The sequence below is a fragment of the Theropithecus gelada genome, chromosome 1, assembly GCF_003255815.1.
Source record: "Theropithecus gelada isolate Dixy chromosome 1, Tgel_1.0, whole genome shotgun sequence".
Taxonomy (NCBI): domain Eukaryota; kingdom Metazoa; phylum Chordata; class Mammalia; order Primates; family Cercopithecidae; genus Theropithecus; species Theropithecus gelada.
In genome coordinates this window covers 51,397,952-51,416,994 of record NC_037668.1, presented here as the reverse complement: position 1 = coordinate 51,416,994, position 19,043 = coordinate 51,397,952, and the positions used below count along the sequence as shown (strand labels likewise).

The window sequence follows — 19,043 nt, the reverse complement described above, 5'->3', positions numbered from 1 at the left end:
CCAGCTACCTGAGAGACTAAGGTGGGAGAATCACCTGAGCCCAGGAAGTACAGGCTGCAGTGAGCTGCGATCATACCACTACACTCCCGGGTGAGGGTAAGACACTCTCAAAAAAAAAAAAACCAATAAAAAAGAATTCATCTCTTCAGCCACTCTGAATTTTATCTGCATAAACATACACATAACATTGGAAATGTATAAACACACACAGTGTATTCTTACTCTGCCCCCAACCCTGTGCTAAATTTTTTTTCTTGTTTCATTTAATCCTCACAATAATGTTGTGGGGTAGGAGTTGTTTTCATCCCCACTGTACAGATGAAAAATCTGAGGCTCAGACAGTTTTGTGTTGAAAGCCAGGCACTGGAATTCAAGAGCCCAGGCTGCAGTTTTCCCGTAGCATCTGTGCTCCCCAGCACCTAAAAGGTGTTTTGCCCAGAGCAGACACTGACTGACTGTTGACTGGGCTGCCGGGGCTGTTCAGGCAGCAAAAAGTCTCCATCCTACCATCTGGCAGAACCAGTTTCTTTGCCAGAAGGTCAGAGTCGAGATGCCCTCGGGGAAAGCATTGTTAAAGCTTTTACCGCATCCCAGACTCCCAGCACAGTCTCAGGCTAGCTCCAGCCTCATCATTCATTAGTATTTACCAAGTGCCCTCAACAGCTCAGAACTAGAGAGGAGAAGTTAAAATAATACCCTTTTTGGGACATCTGACACAGCTTCTGCCAGACCCATGTGGGCTTTAAACTCAGCTCCACCAGCACAATCCTATTAGAGTTCTCAGTTCAAATAGGAAAATGTTGATGCCAACAAACAGCTCTCAGGATATAGCTCACCTAGACTGGAAGCCAAATGCATAATAAATACATGGATGTTTAATAGAAAGTATTTAGCAAAGATTTATCTGGTGCCTACTTTGTGCCAGGCACTATGCCAGGCCCTGGGGATACAACAGTGAAGGAGGCTCCATCCTGGCCCTAAAGGAACCCAAAAGCTGTTTCCTTTACAGTTTATCAGAGAGGGAAACTGGTGTCTGGGAGATTTATTCCTTTCCTTCTTCCCCTGAGAGTCAAGGACAGGCAATGCCAAAATCAGCCTGCTAACCTCACTCAGGAGGTGCAGGTAACAAACATTGTGACTGGACCCTGCGAATAAAGTAGAAAATGAGGGAGACTCTCATAACTTACTGAAATTTTTTCACTGGAGGATCTGTTTTGAGCAACATATCAGTGGCAACCAAAATCAACGAAATCATTAGGAAAACATTATCTACCTAATCTGTAAGTACAGGTGGAGCAAAAAGCAAGTGTTTCTGGGCCAGGCGCAGTGGCTCACGCCTGTAATCCCAACACTTTGGGAGGCTGAGGCGGGCGGATCACCTAAGGTCAGGAGTTGGAAACCAGCCTGGCTAACATGGTGAAACCCCGTTTCTACTAAAAATACAAAAAATTAGCTGGGCATGGTGGCGCGTGCCTATAATCCCAGCTACTCCGGAGGCTGAGGCAGGAGAATTGCTTGACCCCGGGAGGCAGAGGTTGCAGTGAGCCGAGATTGCGCCATTGCGCTCCAGCTTGGGCAACAAGTGCAGAACTCCGTCTCAAAAAGAAAAAAAGAAAAAAAAGTGTTTCTGAAAGCCCAGCTTTGGGGGAGAGACAAGTTGTAGGCTGAGGCATACAATTGCACCAGTGCCAGAGTGGTTGGAGAAATCACCCAGGTTTGCCATGGCTTTGGAATAAGTCATAGTAGAATCGACTGGCCTTCAGGCTGATTCTTAGTTTCTTCATCTGTAGAATGGCAATCCTCCCTGTCTTGTAGGGCTCATGGTAGGAGCCAATGAAATAATGAATGTAAAAGCACTTTTATGATGTAGATTTAGAATACTCCTGTAATCCCAGCACTTTGGGAGGCAGAGGCGGGAGGATCACTTGAGCCCAGGAGTTCAGGATCAGCCTGGGCAACATAGTAAAACCCCATCTCTACAAAAAATACAGAAATTAGCTGGGAGTGGGAGATGGTGTGCCCCTGTGGTCCCAGCTACTTGGGAGGCTAAAGTGGGAGCATTCTTTGAGCCCAGGATGTTGAGACTGCAGTGAGCCATGATCACACCACTATACTCCAGCCTGGGCAACAGAGCAAGACCCTGTCTCAAAAATAAATACACAGAACATGCTAAAAATGTTAGGTACTTTAATATTATCCCCCCAACTCCACCCCCGCCCTAGCGAGTCCATTTCAAAACAAAAGCTGGTTTGGTTCTCTTTCTCCTTCATGCTCATATATGAAATCAGATGGTCAACTTGGAATGTTTGCAGGTCTGTCAGCTCAGGGCTTAATTCGGTTTGAAGAAGCAAGCAAATTCTTAGAACCTGCCAGAAGAGTGAAATGGAACACCTGCCCACTGTTTCGATGTGCCTCAGAGTTCTCATCTGGTTGCCAAACTGATTGCAAAACACACACCCCTCCCCATACCATGAATTCACTTCCTGGGGAAGCATCTGCTGCCTCCCTGCTTGCTCAGACGTTCCTGAGAAGTGTCAAATCTGTTCTTAACCATTGCAGCCATTTCAGTCTAATTACTAAACAGGGCACAGGAAGTCAATGCTGAACTCCCACTCCTCCTGTCAACGCTGATCCAGGGGTCCAGCCTTCAAGACCCTTAAAGGATTCTGATGCCCAGACCCCAACCCAGAATCAGAATCTTTGAGCACGGGGATGCGGCTATTCCAATCCAGCTGATTCCAATGTCTCACTCTAGTTGAGAATCGCTGCTTTCAGTTTTGCTAAGGGCAATCCCCTGGTGTGGAGACATATTTATGAAGGAGACCCCCTTGTCCTATGTAATTCTCAAAGTTGGTGATAACACCAAATAACCCCAAGAAATCACAAACTAGCTCCTGAACACCCAGAGTTGTTTAGATTAGCTTTTATTTATTTATTTTTTTATTTATTTATTTTTTTTTTTTTGAGACGGAGTCTCGCGCTGTCGCCCAGGCTGGAGTGCAGTGGCGGATCTCAGCTCACTGCAAGCTCCGCCTCCCGGGTTCACACCATTCTCCTGTCTCAGCCTCCCGAGTAGCTGGGACTACAGGCGCCTGCCACCTCGCCCGCCTAGTTTTTTGTATATTTCAGTAGAGACGGGGTTTCACCGTGTTAGCCAGGATGGTCTCGATCTCTTGACCTCGTGATCCGCCCGTCTCGGCCTCCCGAAGTGCTGGGATTACAGGCTTGAGCCACCGCGCCCGGCCTAGATTAGCTTTTAAAAGTGATTCACAGGTGGACTCCCAGGCTCGGCCATGGGGTTCCTTGCTAGTTTGTTGATCCCAGTCGTCTAATTCTTGGCCCGTTCAAGGGTCTTGGCCTCAGTCCCCAGGCCAGAAGCTGGCTGAACGGGGAGAGGGGCAGCAATCTTGAGAGGAACGAATGAAACAGGCTGAGACTGCTACCTGCGTTGATAGGAAGAGGAAATCTGAAACACCCCGTGCTCACTCCCCCCAAAATAATGGTATATCAGAGCCATCTACTTATATGTAAGACCATAACAATGCCTGTCCCCCAACTATTCACACTTGTGGCATGAGGAAGAGACAGATACGCCATCCCCAGCTCAGAAATAATGGGAGGCTCTAAAGAGAATCAAAGGAAACATGAAACCACTGAAGCTCCCACACAGTGTTTGCTTGACAACATTCTCTGGATTCACCTACTATGTTTTCTTGTGTGTTTGTTTGTCTTTTTTTTTTTGAGATGGAGTCTTGCTCTGTCACCCAAGCTGGAGTGCAGTGGCGTGATCCCGGCTCACTGCAACCTCTGCCTCCTGGGTTCAAGCAATTCTCCTGCCTCAGCCTCCCGAGTAGCTGGGATTACAGATGCCTGCCATTACCCTGCTAATTTTTTTTTTTTTTGAGAAGGAGTCTCGTGCTGTTGCTGAGGCTGGAGTGCAGTGGCGCAATCTCGGCTCATCCACCTCTCAGACGTAAGCGATTCTCCTGCCTCAGCCTCCCAAGCAGATGGGATTACAGGCACATGCCACCACGCCTGGCTAACTTTTTAGGTTTTTGGTAGAGACAGGGTTTCACCATGTTGGCCAGACTGGTCTTGAACTCCTGACCTCAAGTGATCCGCCTGCCTCAGGCTCCCAAAGTACTGGGATTACAGGTGTGAGCCACCCTGCCAGGCCTAATTTTTATATATATATATATATATATATATATATATATTTTTTTTTATTTTTTTTTTTTTTTGAGATGGAGTCTCGCTCTGTCTCCCAGGCTGGAGTGCAGTGGCCAGATCTCAGCTCACTGCAAGCTCCGCCTCCCGGGTTCCCGCCATTCTCCTGCCTCAGCCTCCCGAGTAGCTGGGACCACAGGCGCCGCCACCTCGCCCGGCTAATTTTTTGTGTTTTTAGTAGAGACGGGGTTTCGCCGTGTTAGCCAGGATGGTCTCGATCTCCTGACCTTGTGATCCGCCCGTCTCGGCCTCCCAAAGTGCTGGGATTACAGGCTTGAGCCACCGCACCGGGCCAATTTTTATATTTTTAATAGAGATGGAGTTTCACCATTATGACCAGACTGGTTTTGAACTCCTGACTTCAAGTGATCTGCCTGACTTGGCCTCCCAAAGTGTTGGGATTACAGGCGTGAGCCACCGCACCCAGGCCTCTGTCGGCATTTTCACAGGTGAAAAACCGAGGTTCAGCACCACCACGCCCGGCCTCTGCTTTGTATTGTAATAGCCGCTACCATTTTTAACATCTTCTACACATCTTTTTAACATATTCTAAATCTACATCATCCAAGTGCTCTCACTTTATTTCATTCAGTCCTACCATGAGCTTTACAAGGTAGGCACAGTTGCTGTTCTAAACTGAGGCTGAGAGAGACTCATTCACCTCTGCAACAAATGCCTTGTATTTTAAACATTTTCTTTGGAGTTTTGTCTCATTACATAACACATTAACTATAGAAAAGGTAGATAAACAATAAGTAGAAATCACTCAACATCTCACTTCCCAGAAGTAAGCATTGTGAATGCTTGGAAGGTATGTCCTTCCAGTCTTTTTTCTATACCAGGAGAGAGCGTGAGTCGTGGCGGGAGCATAGACACCAAAACCTGCTCAGCGACTCACCTTAGCTCTGTGGCTTTCTAGCATATGACTGACTTTGGCAGGTTGTTTAACTTCTCTGCCTCTGGGTTCAAGCGATTCTCCTGCCTCAGTGGTATATATTCTATTGTTACCTTTTTTCACTTTTTTTTTCTTTTTCTTTTTTGAGACAGAGTCTATCTCTGTTGCCCAGGCTGGAGTTCAGTGGCATGATCTCAGCTCACTGCAACCTCCACTTCGCAGTTTCTTTTTTTTTTTTTTTTTTTTTTTTTTTTTTTTTTTTTTTTTTTTTTGAGACGGAGTCTCGCTCTGCCGCCCAGGCTGGAGTGCAGTGGCCGGATCTCAGCTCACTGCAAGCTCCGCCTCCCGGGTTCACGCCATTCTCCTGCCTCAGCCTCCGAGTAGCTGGGACTACAGGCGCCCGCCACTGCGCCCGGCTAGTTTTTTGTATTTTTTAGTAGAGACGGGGTTTCACCGTGTTAGCCAGGATGGTCTCGATCTCCTGACCTTGTGATCCGCCCGTCTCGGCCTCCCAAAGTGCTGGGATTACAGGCTTGAGCCACCGCGCCCGGCCACTTCGCAGTTTCAAGTGATTGTCCTGCCTCAGCCTCCTGAGTATCTGGGATTACAGGCGTGTGCCACCACACCCAGCTAATTTTTGTGTTTTTAGTAGAGATGAGATTTCTCCATATTGGCCAGGCTGGTCTTGAACGCCTGGGCCTCATGTGATCCACCCACCTCGGCCTCCCAAAGTGTTGAGATTACAGTTGTGAGCCACCATGCCTGCCCCTTTTTCCACTTTTTAAACTCAGGATGTTGTGAGCATGTTTCTATGTATATATACATTTATTGCTAACCATATTTTATGTTATGACCATCTTTGATTAATTTTACTATTCTCCACTGTTATTTCCAATTTTTTGCTATTATGTGCTGAGTTGGATATCCCTATAAATAAATCTTCATTTCTGTAAATAAGTTTCCTTTAAATAAATTACTAGGGGTGAAAGTACTAGGTCACAAGGTAAATATATAGGTAAGACTTTTGATATATATTACCAAATACCTTCCAGAAACTATGTATCCATGTATGCCCCCACCATCAGGCTAAAAGTCAGCCCCAGGCTTCTGGCTTTGAGGATACTGTTCTCCGTCCTTGTTGTTTATAGCTGCTTTCCTGACAATGGATCTGTAAGAGGAGTTGGTGAATTTACATTGGTGAATTTATTTGTTTTTTGAGACAGAGTTTTGCTCTTGTTGCCCAGGCTGAAATGCAGTGGCACAATCTCGGCTCACTGCAACCTCTGCCTCTGGGTTCAAGCGATTCTCCTGCCTCAGCCTCCCAAGTAGCTGGGATTATAGGCATGTGCCACCACGCCCAGCATATTTTTTGTATTTAGTAGAGACAGGATTTTACCATGTTGGTTGGGCTGATCTTGATCTTCTGTCCTCAGGTGATCCACCTGCCTCGGCCTCCGAAAGTGTTGGGATTACAAGCGTGAGCCACCTCACCCGGCAGTGAATTTCTTTTGACGGGAAATAGTCAAAGTAATTTTAAAAGGTTTTTTTAAAGATCACGTGTTATGTATGGCCTTTGTACAAAGCATGCCTGTGGGACAGCTTTTTCTGGGGAACATGGAGCTAATAAGATCCATTTATTCGTCACAGCCTCCATAGCTGTCAATTTGGCAGTTAATGAGCTACAAACATCTGGAATTTCCACTGACTCAGGCAAGCCGGTGTTTGTTCTCTGGCTGATGGCTTGGGTTTGGAAAGAGACTATGAGTCAAGCTTCCATGGCCCAAAAGCCTAGATTTTGCCACAGCAGAAAAAAAAAAAAAAAAACAAAAACAGATTGACACAGTCTTAACACATGATTAAACTGTTAGATGACACCATGGCATGACTTCCAATCTTGGGAAGAGCAGGCAACAAAGGAGTCGCCATTCGCCCACAGTTTCCAAAGCAAGAGGAGGTGAAGTAACTTGCTCAAGTTCAGTCTAATCTCTTGATTCCAGTTCACCGTGGTTTAATATTTACACCATCTCCTTGCCTTTGACTGGTATATCTTTATTTTGTTTTGTTATAACTGTTACTGATGCAATTCAAAGATATGATCTTTTGCATATTACAAATATGTTGCATATTAAATAATAACAGTAAGTATCGAGCACTTTACTGTGAGCAAGGTACACTGTCCTAAGCAATTAAAAAAAATTTTTTTTTGAAACAGGATCTCTGTCACTCAGGTTGGAGTGCAGTGGTGAGATCATGGCTCACTGCAGCATCAACCTCCTGGGCTCAAGCAATCCTCCTGCCTCAGCCTCCCGAGTAGCTGGGACAACAGGTGTAGGCCACTGTGCCTGGCTTATTTTTGTATTTTTTGTAGAGACAGGGTTTCATCATGTTGTCCGGGCTGGTCTTGAACTCCTAGGCTCTAGTGATCCACCTGCCTCAGCCCCCCAAAGTGCTGGGATTACAGGCATGAGCCATTGCACTAGCCTGTCCTAAACAATTGATGTGCATTATCTTATTTAATTCTCATCACAACCTACTGAGGTCACTAGTAGTATTGCCTCATTAAATGGATGAGAAAACTGAGGTTCAAAGAGGTAGGCTAAGTGATTTGCCCAAAGTCACACACCTCGAACTTGAACCTGGGTCACCCTGATGCCAAAACCTGCTCTTAGCCACTCTGCTACACCAACCTAGTCTTCAGGGTCCATATTGCTAGGAAGCGCTCAGAATACAGTATGCTCTAAACGGGAGGTAGCCACCCTTCTAGTTCCATGCTATCATTGGCCAGTAAAATTGCACATATATTCTCATTGCCGATTAGAAAAAAAAAATAAGAAAAAAAAAAACTAGAGTATTTATAGACCCCGATATGTTTGTTTGTTTGTTTGTGAGACAGGGTTTCACTCCTATTGCTCAGGCTGGAGTGCAATGGTGGGATCTCAGCTCACTGCAACCTCTGCTTCCTGGGCTCAAGTGATCTGCCTGCCTCAGCCTCCCAAAGTTCTGGGATTTCAGGTGTGAGCCACCTGCCTGACTGGAGTTATTTTCAAAGCCCACGAGGGTGGCCCCTGCAATGACATTCTTACAGCAAGATATTGTAGTAAGAGTTAGAAGCTGAGGGAGCAGTCAGCCTAAGGAGAAGCATTGCCCACTGTGAAGGAATTGCAGCCGAGAGAGCTCATGAAGAGAATTTGCTGAAGAACAAGTGCCGTGAGAGAAAGAGGCAGCTTTAGCTATCTATCAGGCTAGGAAAATGTCACAAGAGTTCTAGTCAAGTAAGAGCTTTCTTAACGTCTTCTGCCCTTCTTCCTCCCTGATTGCAACCCTTAACTACAGTTAAGGCCAGGCACGGTGGCTCACACCTGTAATCCCAGCAATCTGGGAGGCCAAGGCAGGCGGAAGACCTGAGATCAGGAGTTTGAGACCAGCCTGGCCAACATGGTGAAACCCTGTCTCTACTAAAAATACAAAAATTAGGCCGGGCGCGGTGGCTCAAGCCTGTAATCCCAGCACTTTGGGAGGCCGAGGCGGGTGGATCACGAGGTCAGGAGATCGAGACCATCCTGGCTAACGCGGTGAAACCCCGTCTCTACTAAAAATACAAAAACTAGCCGGGCGTGGTGGCGGGCGCCTGTAGTCCCAGCTACTCGGAGGCTGAGGCGGGTGAATGGCGTGAACCCGGGAGGCGGAGCTTGCAGTGAGCCGAGATCGCGCCACTGCACTCCAGCCTGGGCGACACAGCGAGACTCCGTCTCAAAAAAAAAAAAAAAAAAAAAAAAAAAAAAAAAAATTAGCCGGGCATGGTGGTGTGCGCCTGTAATTCCAGCCACTCCGGAGGCTGAGGCAGGAAAAAAAATCACTTGAACCCGGCAGGCAAAAGTTTCAGTGAGCTAAAATTGCACCACTGCACTCCAGCCTGAGCGACGGAGTGAGGAAAAAAACAAACAAACAAACAAAAAACAGAGCAGGCGTGCTAGCTCATGCCTGTAATCCCAGAACTTTGGGAGGCCGAGGTGGGTGCATCACTTGAGATCAGCAGTTCAAGACCAACTTGGCCAACATGGTGAAACCCGGCCTCTACTAAAAATACAAAAATTAGCCAGGTCTGGTGGCCTGCATCTGTAATCCCAGCTATTTGGGAGGCTGAGGCAGAAGAATTGCTTGAACCCAGGAGGTGGAGGTTGTAGTAAGCCGAGATTGCACCACTGCACTCCATCCTGGGTGACATCGAGACTGTCTAAAAAAAAATTAAATACATTAAAAACAAAAATTTTTCTGAATTGTGTTCACAGCCGCTGCCGCGCCACCGTCACTCTCCAAGGCCAGCGCCACCTCTCACTCGCCGAGCTCCGGAAGGCGAAGAGAAGGGGGGTAAGCAAGAGAAGGGGTAAGCAAGAGAAGGGGGGTAAGCAGAGAAGGGGGGTAAGCAGGGATGTCTCTGTACCAACGGCTCCTACAAAGCCGACTGCCGGCAAATCCACCGGGGGTGAAGGATCCGGGAAGCAACTGGCTACGAAGGCCGCTCGCAAGAGTGCGCCCTCTACTGGAGGGGTGAAGAAACCTCATGGTTACAGGCCTGGTACTGTGGCACTCGGTGAAATTAGACATTATCAGAAGTCCACTAAACTTACGATTCGCAAACTTCCCTTCTAGCGTCTGGTGCGAGAAATTGCTCAGGACTTTAAAACAGATGTGCGCGGGCCGGGCGCGGTGGCTCACGCCTGTAATCCCAGCACTTTGGGAGGCCCAGGCGGGCGGATCACAAGGTCAGGAGATCAAGATCATCTTGGTTAACACGGTGAAACCCCGTCTTTACTGAAAACACAAAAAATTAGCCAGGCGTGGTGGTGGGTGCCTGTAGTCCTAGTTGCTGGGGAGGCTGAGGCAGGAGAATGGCGTGAACCCGAGAGGTGGAGCTTGCAGTGAGCCAGGATTGCGCCACTGCACTCCAGCCTGGGTGACAGTGCGAGACTCCATCTCAAAAAAATAAATAAACAAAAATAAAATAATAAAACAGATCTTCGCTTCCAGAGCTCAGCTATCAGTGCTTTGCAGGAGGCAAGTGAGGCCCATCTGGTTGGCCTTTTTGAAGACAACAGCCCGTGTGCTATCCATGCCAAATGTGTAACAATTATGCCAAAAAACATGCAGCTGGCACGCCGCATACATGGAGAATGTGCTGAAGAATCCATTATGATAGGAAACATTTCATTCTCAAAAAAAGAAAAAGAATTCTCTTCTTCCTGTTGTTGGTAGTTCTGAACGTTAGATTTTTTTTTCCCATGGAGTCAAAAGGTTATGATTACGAGTGGAAAGATAGGGGACAGAAATCTGGTATTGGCAGTTTTTCCATTTTTGTTTGTGTGTGAATTTTTAATATAAATGCGGAGACGTAAAGCATTAATGCAAGTTAAAATGTTTCAATGAACAAGTTTCAGCAGTTCAACTTTACAATAATTGTAAATAAACCTGTTAAATTTTTCTGGACAATATCAGCATTTGGATTTTTTTTTTTTTTTTTTTTTTTTTTTTTGAGGTGGAGTCTCACTCTGTCGCCCAGGCTGGAGTGCAGTGGCCGGAGCTCAGCTCACTGCAAGCTCCGCCTCCCGGGTTTATACCATTCTCCTGCCTCAGCCTCCCGAGTAGCTGGGACTACAGGCGCCTGCCACCTCGCCCGGCTAGTTTTTTTTTGTATTTTTTAGTAGAAACGGGGTTTCACCATGTTAGCCAGGATGGTCTCAATCTCCTTACCTTGTGATACGCCCATCTTGACCTCCTAGAGTGCTGGGATTACAGGCGTGAGCCACCGCGTCCGGCCTGGAGTTTTTTAAAACAAGTAAATTTCTTATTGACGGCAACTAAATGGTGTTTGTAGCATTTTTGTCATATAGTAGATTCCATCCATTCATTTTACTTTTCTAACTGAGTTGTCCTACATGCAAGTACATATGTTTAATGTCTGTCTTCTGTGCTGTTCCTGTAAGTTTGCTATTAAAATACATAAAAAATTGTTAAGTACTTAGAGACAAATGAAAATGAAAGCACAACATGTCAAAACTTATAGGATGCAATGAAAATAGGATGCTCGTAAGGAAATTTATAGCTGTAAGCACTTATATTAAAAAACAAGAAAGATCTCAGATCAACAACTTAATTTTACAACTTAAGGAACTAGGAAAAGAAAATCTAAACCTAAAACTAGCAGATGGAAAGAAATAATAAAGATTAAAGCAGAAATCAATGAAATAGAGAATTGAAAAATCACAGAGGCCAGGTACATTGGCTCACACCGATAATCCCAGCACTTCATAAGGCCGAGGTGAGAGGATAACTTGAGCTCAGGAGTTCAAGACCAGCCTGGGCAACATAGCAAGACCTTGTCTCTACTAAAATAATAATAATAATAATAATAAATAAAAATTTTAAGGAAAAAGTAAAAAAAAAATAGAGAAAAATTTTAAACCCAAAGTTGGTTCTTCAAAAAGATTAACAAAATAGGCAAATTTAGCTAGATTGGCTACGAAAAAAAAAGAGAAGATTCAAATTACTAAAATCAGAAGTGAAAGTGGAAACAAATGAAAAGAATTATAAGAGAACACTATGAATAATTATACATCAACAAATTGGATAACCTGGATGAAATGGATGAATAACTAGAAACACAAAGCCTACTAATACTGAATCATGAAGAAATAGAAAATATGAATAGACCTATAGCTAATAATGATATGTAATCAGTAATACAAAATCTCCTGACCAAAAAAAAATCTCCTGACAAAGAAAAGCCCTGGACCTGAGGGCTTCACTTATGGATTCTATCAAATGTTTAAAGAATTAACACTAATCCTTCTCAATTTTTCAAAAAAAATGGAAGAAGGAAACACTTCCTAACAAATGCTATGAGGCCAGCATTACTCTGATACCGAAGACAGACAAAGATACCACAAGAAAAGAAAACTGTGAACCAATATCTCTAATGAACATCGATACAATAGTCCTTAACAAAATACAATACTATCAAGCTGAATTCAACAGCATATTAAAAGGATTATTTATACACATGACCAAGTAGGATTTATTCCTGGAATGCAAAGATAGTTTAACATATGAAAATCAACTGAAGTAATATACCACATTAATAGGATGAAGGGGCTGGGCACGGTGGCTCATGCCTATAATCCCAGCACTTTGGGAGGCTGAGGTGGCCAAATCGTGAGGTAAGGAGATCGAGACCATCCTGGCTAACACAGTGAAACCTCGTCTCTACTAAAAATACAAAAAATTAGCCAGGCGTGGTGGTGGGCGCTTGTAGTCCCAGCTACTCAGGAGGCTGAGGCAGGAGAATGGTGTGAACCCGGGAGGCGGAGCTTTCAGTGAGCCAAGATCGCGCCACTGCACTCCAGCCTGGGCAACAGAGCGAGACTCTGTCTTCAAAAAAAAAAAAAAAAAAAATAGGATGAAGGGGAAAAACACCCCACATGATTAGCTCAATTGATGCAGAAAAAGCATTTGACAAAATTCAACATTTTTTCATGATAAAAACACTCAATGAACTAGGAATAGAAGAAAATACCTCAACATAATAAAAGCCATTTATGAAATACAGCCAGCCGGGCACGGTGGCTCAAGCCTGTAATCCCAGCACTTTGGGAGGCCGAGACGGGCGGATCACGAGGTCAGGAGATCGAGACCATCCTGGCTAACACGGTGAAACCCCGTCTCTACTAAAAACACAAGAAAATTAGCCAGGCGAGGTGGCGGGCGCCTGTAGTCCCAGCTACTCGGGAGACTGAGACAGGAGAATGGCGTGAACCCAGGGGGGCGGAGCTTGCAGTGAGCCGAGATCGCGCTACTGCACTCCAGCCTGGGGCACAGAGCAAGACTCCGTCTCAAAAAAAAAAAAAAGAAATACAGCCAACGTCATACTCATCGGTGACTGAAAACTTTTCCTCTAAGACCAAAAATAAGGCAAGAACACCTGCTTTCACCACTTCTTTTTTTTTTTTTTTTTTTTTTTTTTTTGAGACGGGGTCTCGCGCTGTCGCCCAGGCTGGAGTGCAGTGGCCGGATCTCAGCTCACTACAAGCTCCGCCTCCCGGGTTCACGCCATTCTCCGGCCTCAGCCTCCCGAGTAGCTGGGACTACAGGCGCTGCCACCTCGCCCGGCTATTTTTTGTATTTTTTAGTAGAGACGGGGTTTCACCGGGTTAGCCAGGATGGTCTCGATCTCCTGACCTCGTGATCCGCCCATCTCGGCCTCCCAAAGTGCTGGGATTACAGGCTTGAGCCACCGCGCCCGGCCTGCTTTCACCACTTCTGTTCAACGTCTTACTGAAAGTCCTAGCCAAAGCAATTAGTCAAGAAAAAGAAAAAAAAGTATTGAAATTGAAAAAGAAGAAGTAAAATTCTCTCCATTTGCAAATGGTATAATCTTATATGTGGAAATGCATAAAGATCACACACACACACACAACTGTTCAAACTATCTGAAAATTTTGGCAAAGTAGCAGGGTACAAAGTCAATATACAAAGGTCAGTTGCATTTCTAGACACTAATGATTAATAATCTGAAAAAGAAATTAAGAAAACAATTCCACTTATAATAGCATCAAAAAGAATAAAATACTTAGGAGTTAACCAAGGTGACAGACTTATACAATGAGAAATAAAAAACATTGCTGAAAGAAATCAAAGACATAGGTAAGTGGAAAGACACCATAGATTAGAGAAGACTTAATATTGTTAAGATGTCAATACTATTCAAAACATTCTATAGATTCAATGCAATCCCTATCAAAATCCCAACATTTTTTACAGAAATAGAAAAACCCACCCTAAAATTTATGAGGAATTTCAAGAGACCTTGAATAGCCAAATCAACCTTTAAAAAGAAGACCAAAATTGGACATCCCACATTTCCTGATTTCAAAACTTGCTACAAAGCTACAGTAATTAAAATAGTTTGGTACTGGCATAAAGACAGACATATAGACCAATAGCATAGAATAAAGAGCCCAGAAATAAGCCCTCACATACATGGTATAATAATTTTTGTCAAAGATGCCAAAACCATTCAATGGAGAAAGGACAATCTTTTCAACAAATGGGGCTGGGAAAACTGAATGTAAAATACCAAAGAATGAAGTTAGACCCTTACCTAACATCATATATGAAAATTAACTCAAAATGGATCAAAGACCTAAATGTAAGAGATAAAACTATAAAACTTAAAAGAAAACATAGGGCAAAAGCTTCATGATATTGGATTTGGCAATACTTTCTTGGATTATAGCACCAAAGGCACAGGTAACAAAAGAAAAAACAGACAAATGGGACTACATGAAAATCAAAAACTTTTGTACATCAAAGAACACTATCAGCCAGACAAAGTGGCTCACACCTATAATCCCAGCAGTTTGGGAGAACAAAGCAGGCAGATCATGAGGTCAGGAGTTCAAGACCAGCCTTGCCAACATAATGAAACCCTAGCTGGGCATGGGGGCGCACGCCTGTAGTCCCAGCTACTTGGGAGGCTGAGGCAGGAGAATCGCTTGAATCCGGGAGGCAGAGGTTGTAGTGAGCCGAGATCACGCCACTACACTCCAACTTGGACAACAGAGTGAGATTTTGTCTCAAAAAAACAAAAACAAAAACAAACAAACATACAAAAAACACTGTCAACCAGAAGGAAATGGAAAATTATGGAATGAGAGAAAACATTTGCAAATCATATATCTGATAAGGGAGTAATATCCAGAATTTGTAAATAATTCCTAAAACTCAACAAAAGAAATAAACTGATTCAAAAATGGGCAAAGAGCTGGGTGCAGTGGCTTATGCCTGTAATCCCAGCACTTTGGGAGGCTGAGATGGAAGGATCACTTGAGCCTAGGAGTTCAATACCAGCCCTGGCAACGCAGTGAGAACCCTATCTCTACAAAAAAATTAAAAGTTAGCCAGGTGTGGTATGCATATCTGTATTCCCAACTACTCGGGAGGCTGACGTGGGAGATCGCTTGAGCCCAGGAGTTCAAGCTTGCAGGGAGCTATTATTATGACACTGCACACCAGCCAGGGTGAAAGAGCAAGACCCTGTCTCTAAAAAAAAAAAAGAAAAAAAAAAAGTGCAAAGGGTTTGAATGGACGTTTATCCAAAGAAGATATACAAATGCCAATAAGCACATGAAAAGATGCTCAATAAAACTCATCATGAGGGAAATGTAAATCAAAACCACAATGAGGTACCACCCAACACCCATTAGGATGCTACTGTCAAAAACAAAAAACAGAAAATAACAAATATTGGTAAATATGTGGAAAAATTGCAATTTCTGTGCAGTATTGGTGGGGAGGTAAATTGGTAAGATTGCTGTGGAAAACAGTATGGCAGTTCCTCAAAAACTTAAAAATAGAATTACCACATGAGCTGGCGATTCCACTTCTGGGTATGGAATTGGAAAGCAGGGTCTCAGATAATTGCATACCCATGTTCAAAGCATTATTCACAATAGCTAAAACATGGAAGCAACCCGAGTGTCCATCCATGGATGAATGGATAAGCAAAATGTATAATATACTTACAATGGAATATTTTTTTTTTTTTTTTTTTTTTTTTTTTTTTTTTTTTTGAGACGGAGTCTCGCTCTGTCGCCCAGGCTGGAGTGCAGTGGCCGGATCTCAGCTCACTGCAAGCTCCGCCTCCCGGGTTTACGCCATTCTCCTGCCTCAGCCTCCCGAGTAGCTGGGACTACAGGCGCCCACAACCGCGCCCGGCTAATTTTTTGTATTTTTAGTAGAGACGAGGTTTCACCGTGGTCTCGATCTCCTGACCTTGTGATCCACCCGCCTCGGCCTCCCAAAGTGCTGGGATTACAGGCGTGAGCCACCGCGCCCGGCCTCTTACAATGGAATATTATCCAGTCTTAAAAAGTTAGGAAATCTTGACACATGATACAACATAAACAAACCTTAAGGATATTATGCTAAGTGAAATAAGCCAATTACAAATGACAAATACTGTATGATTCCACTTACATGAGGTTTCTTGAGTAGTTAAATTTAAAGAGACAGAAAGTAGAATGGTGGTTGCAGGGGCTGAGAGGAGGGGAAATGAGGAGTTATTATTTAATGGGTATAGAGCTTCAGTTTTGCAGTATAAAGAGTTCTGGAGATGGATGGTGAAGATGGTTGCACAAGAATACGAATGTACTTAATATCATTAAACTGTACACTTATAAATGGTTAAGTTGGTAAATTTTATGTTATGTGTATTTACAAATGAGGAAGAAGAAGAAGTAGGCAGAGAGTGGTGGCTCACACTTGTAATCCCAGAACATTGGGAGCCTGAGGCAAGAGGATCGCTTGAGTCCAGGAGTTCAAGACCAGCCTGGGCAACATAGTCAAACCCTGTCTTTACGAAAAATAAAAAATTAGCCAGGTGGCCGGGCGTGGTGGCTCACGCCTGCAATCCCAACACTTTGGGAGACCGAGGCAGGCAGATCACCTAAAGTTGGGAGTTCGAGACCAGCCTGACCAACATGGAGAAACCCTATCTCTACTAAAAATACAAAATTAGCCAGGCATGGTGGCTTGTGCCTATAATCCCAGCTACTCAGGAGGCTGAGGCAGGAGAATCACTTGAACCCAGGAGGCAGAGGTTGCCATGAGCCGAGACCACACCATTGCACTCCAGCCTGGGCCACGAGAGCAAAACTCCATCTGAAAAAAAAAAAAAAATTTAGCCAGGCATGGTAGTGCACACCTGTAGTCCTAGATACTCAGAAGGCTGAGACAGGAAATTTACTTGAGCCTGAAAGGTTGAGGCTGCTGTAAGCTCTGATTGCGCCACTGCACTTTAGTCTAAATGACAGAGCAAGACCCTGTCTCAAAAAAAAAAAAAGAAGTAAAATAAAGGTATTTCTTTATACCATGGATTTTGTTTCAACATAGTCATTTGTCTAAATATTTAAATAAGAAAGCTAACACTTAAAATAATAAAAGATGTTCTATCTTTCTACCTTGACAAATTTACATTCACAACAACAAAATTAACGCCAACCTTTTATGTCATTTGCATGCAGTTTCCTTTTGTTTCGAGGTCATGGGGCAAAATGCAGAAGCATTTCCCTGAGGCCTGAACAGTGTTAGTCCTAAGAATGGCTGTCAAGAGTTACAGGTTGTGTTGTGCCAGCACTGAGTGGCAGACGTGCCCATATGTTCATGTCATGTACAGTAACACATGTAGCCACACTGTCATTTGACCCCTATGAACCCGTGGCTGGAAGATTTCAGTTTATTTAGACTTGCAACTTCTTTCCTTTTTGTTTTTTTTCAGACAGAGTCTCACTCTGTCACCCAGGCTGAAGTGCAGTTACATGATCTTGGCTCACTGGAACCTCCGCCTTCAGGGTTCAAGCGATTCTCCTGTCTCAGCCTCTGGAGTAGCTGGAATTACAGGCGTAAGCCACCATGCCCAGCTAATTTTTTTTTTTTTTTTTTTTTAGTAGAGACGGTTTTCACCATGTTGACCAGGCTGGTCTTGAACTCCTGACCTCAGGTGATCCGCCCACCTCAGCCTCCCAAAGTGCTGGGATTTACAGGCATGAGCCACCGCACCCAGCTAGACTAGCAACTTCCATTCTTGTGTTCATTTATTTCAAGATAGAATGATAATTGTCTGTGTCATTAACAGTTATTGTTTGTAATCTGATTCTAATATTTCCTTTTTTTTTCTCTTTTTTTTTGAGACGGAGTTTCACTCTTGTAGCCCAGGCTGGAGTGCAATGGCTCAATCTCGGCTCACCACAACCTCCACCTCCCAGATTCAAGCGATTCTCCTGCCTTAGCCTCTCAAGTAGCTGGGATTACAGGCATGCGCCACCACATCTGGCTAGTTTTGTATTTTTAGTAGAGATGGTGTTTCTCCGTGTTGGTCAGGCTGGTCTCGAACTCCCAACCTCAGGTGATCCGCCCACCTCGGCCTCCCAAAGTGCTGGGATTACAGGCATGAGCCACCGTGCCCAGCCTAATATTTCACTTTTATCTTATTTAATAAATTAATTTTATGTATGCTTGTGACATGGGGTTCTCTAACCCCAGAGCAAGGGCCTCTCTTGCCTAATCTCAGGGGTAATATATTTGCTTGTATGTCCTTAAAATCTAATATAATGAAATATAGATCAACTATGGTGTCTAATAGTTCTGTGACAGCTATCTCCACTAGAAGGATCCTGGAGCAGGCATTAACCACATACAAGGACCACAACTGCCACCAAATGCTGTAGCTCAGGGTTTTCCTTTTGGTAGCCCTTATCTGGTAAGACCCCAGCAAAGCTGACACTTCAAGCCCTCCCTTCTTCCTTCCTTTTCAAGGATCTGGACGCGTAGAGTTACAGGCTCTATACACAGGGACTTTCCTTCCTGGAAACCTGGTAGGAAATCCCATTATGTCTGCCTGTTTGCCAAACTATTCCCTTGATTGACAGGATGCAGCCTATTCAAACTTCTCTATATGTCTGTTGAATAAATGCATGTATAAAAAAGGCATGGCCTCACATAATTAATCAGGCGTCTGTAAGGGAGAGAAGATGATCTTTCCCTTACCCATCGCAGGATTCACGGCTGAGAGCCCATAAGAAAGAACAGATAGGCCGGGCGCGGTGGCTCAAGCCTGTAATCCCAGCACTTTGGGAGGCCGAGACGGGCGGATCACGAGGTCAGGAGATCGAGACCATCCTGGCTAACACGGTGAAACCCCGTCTCTACTAAAAAATACAAAAAACTAGCCGGGCGAAGTGGCGGGCGCCTGTGGTCCCAGCTACTCGGGAGGCTGAGGCAGGAGAATGGCGTGAACCCGGGAGGCGGAGCTTGCAGTGAGCTGAGATCCGGCCACCGCACTCCAGCCTGGGCGACAGAGCCAGACTCA

The 19,043-nt window shown here is 44.5% G+C and overlaps 1 protein-coding gene across 1 annotated transcript in view; it reads left to right on the top strand.

Annotated features, from left to right (window-relative positions):
- The window catches only part of CNR2 (cannabinoid receptor 2), an 86,288-nt gene that overhangs the window by 1,568 nt on the left and 65,677 nt on the right, over nucleotides 1-19,043 (top strand). Inside the window, exon 2 of the mRNA XM_025360334.1 lies at nucleotides 9,412-9,490. The gene's annotated coding sequence lies outside the window, so the exon portion shown is untranslated. The remainder of the gene's footprint in view (nucleotides 1-9,411; nucleotides 9,491-19,043) is intronic.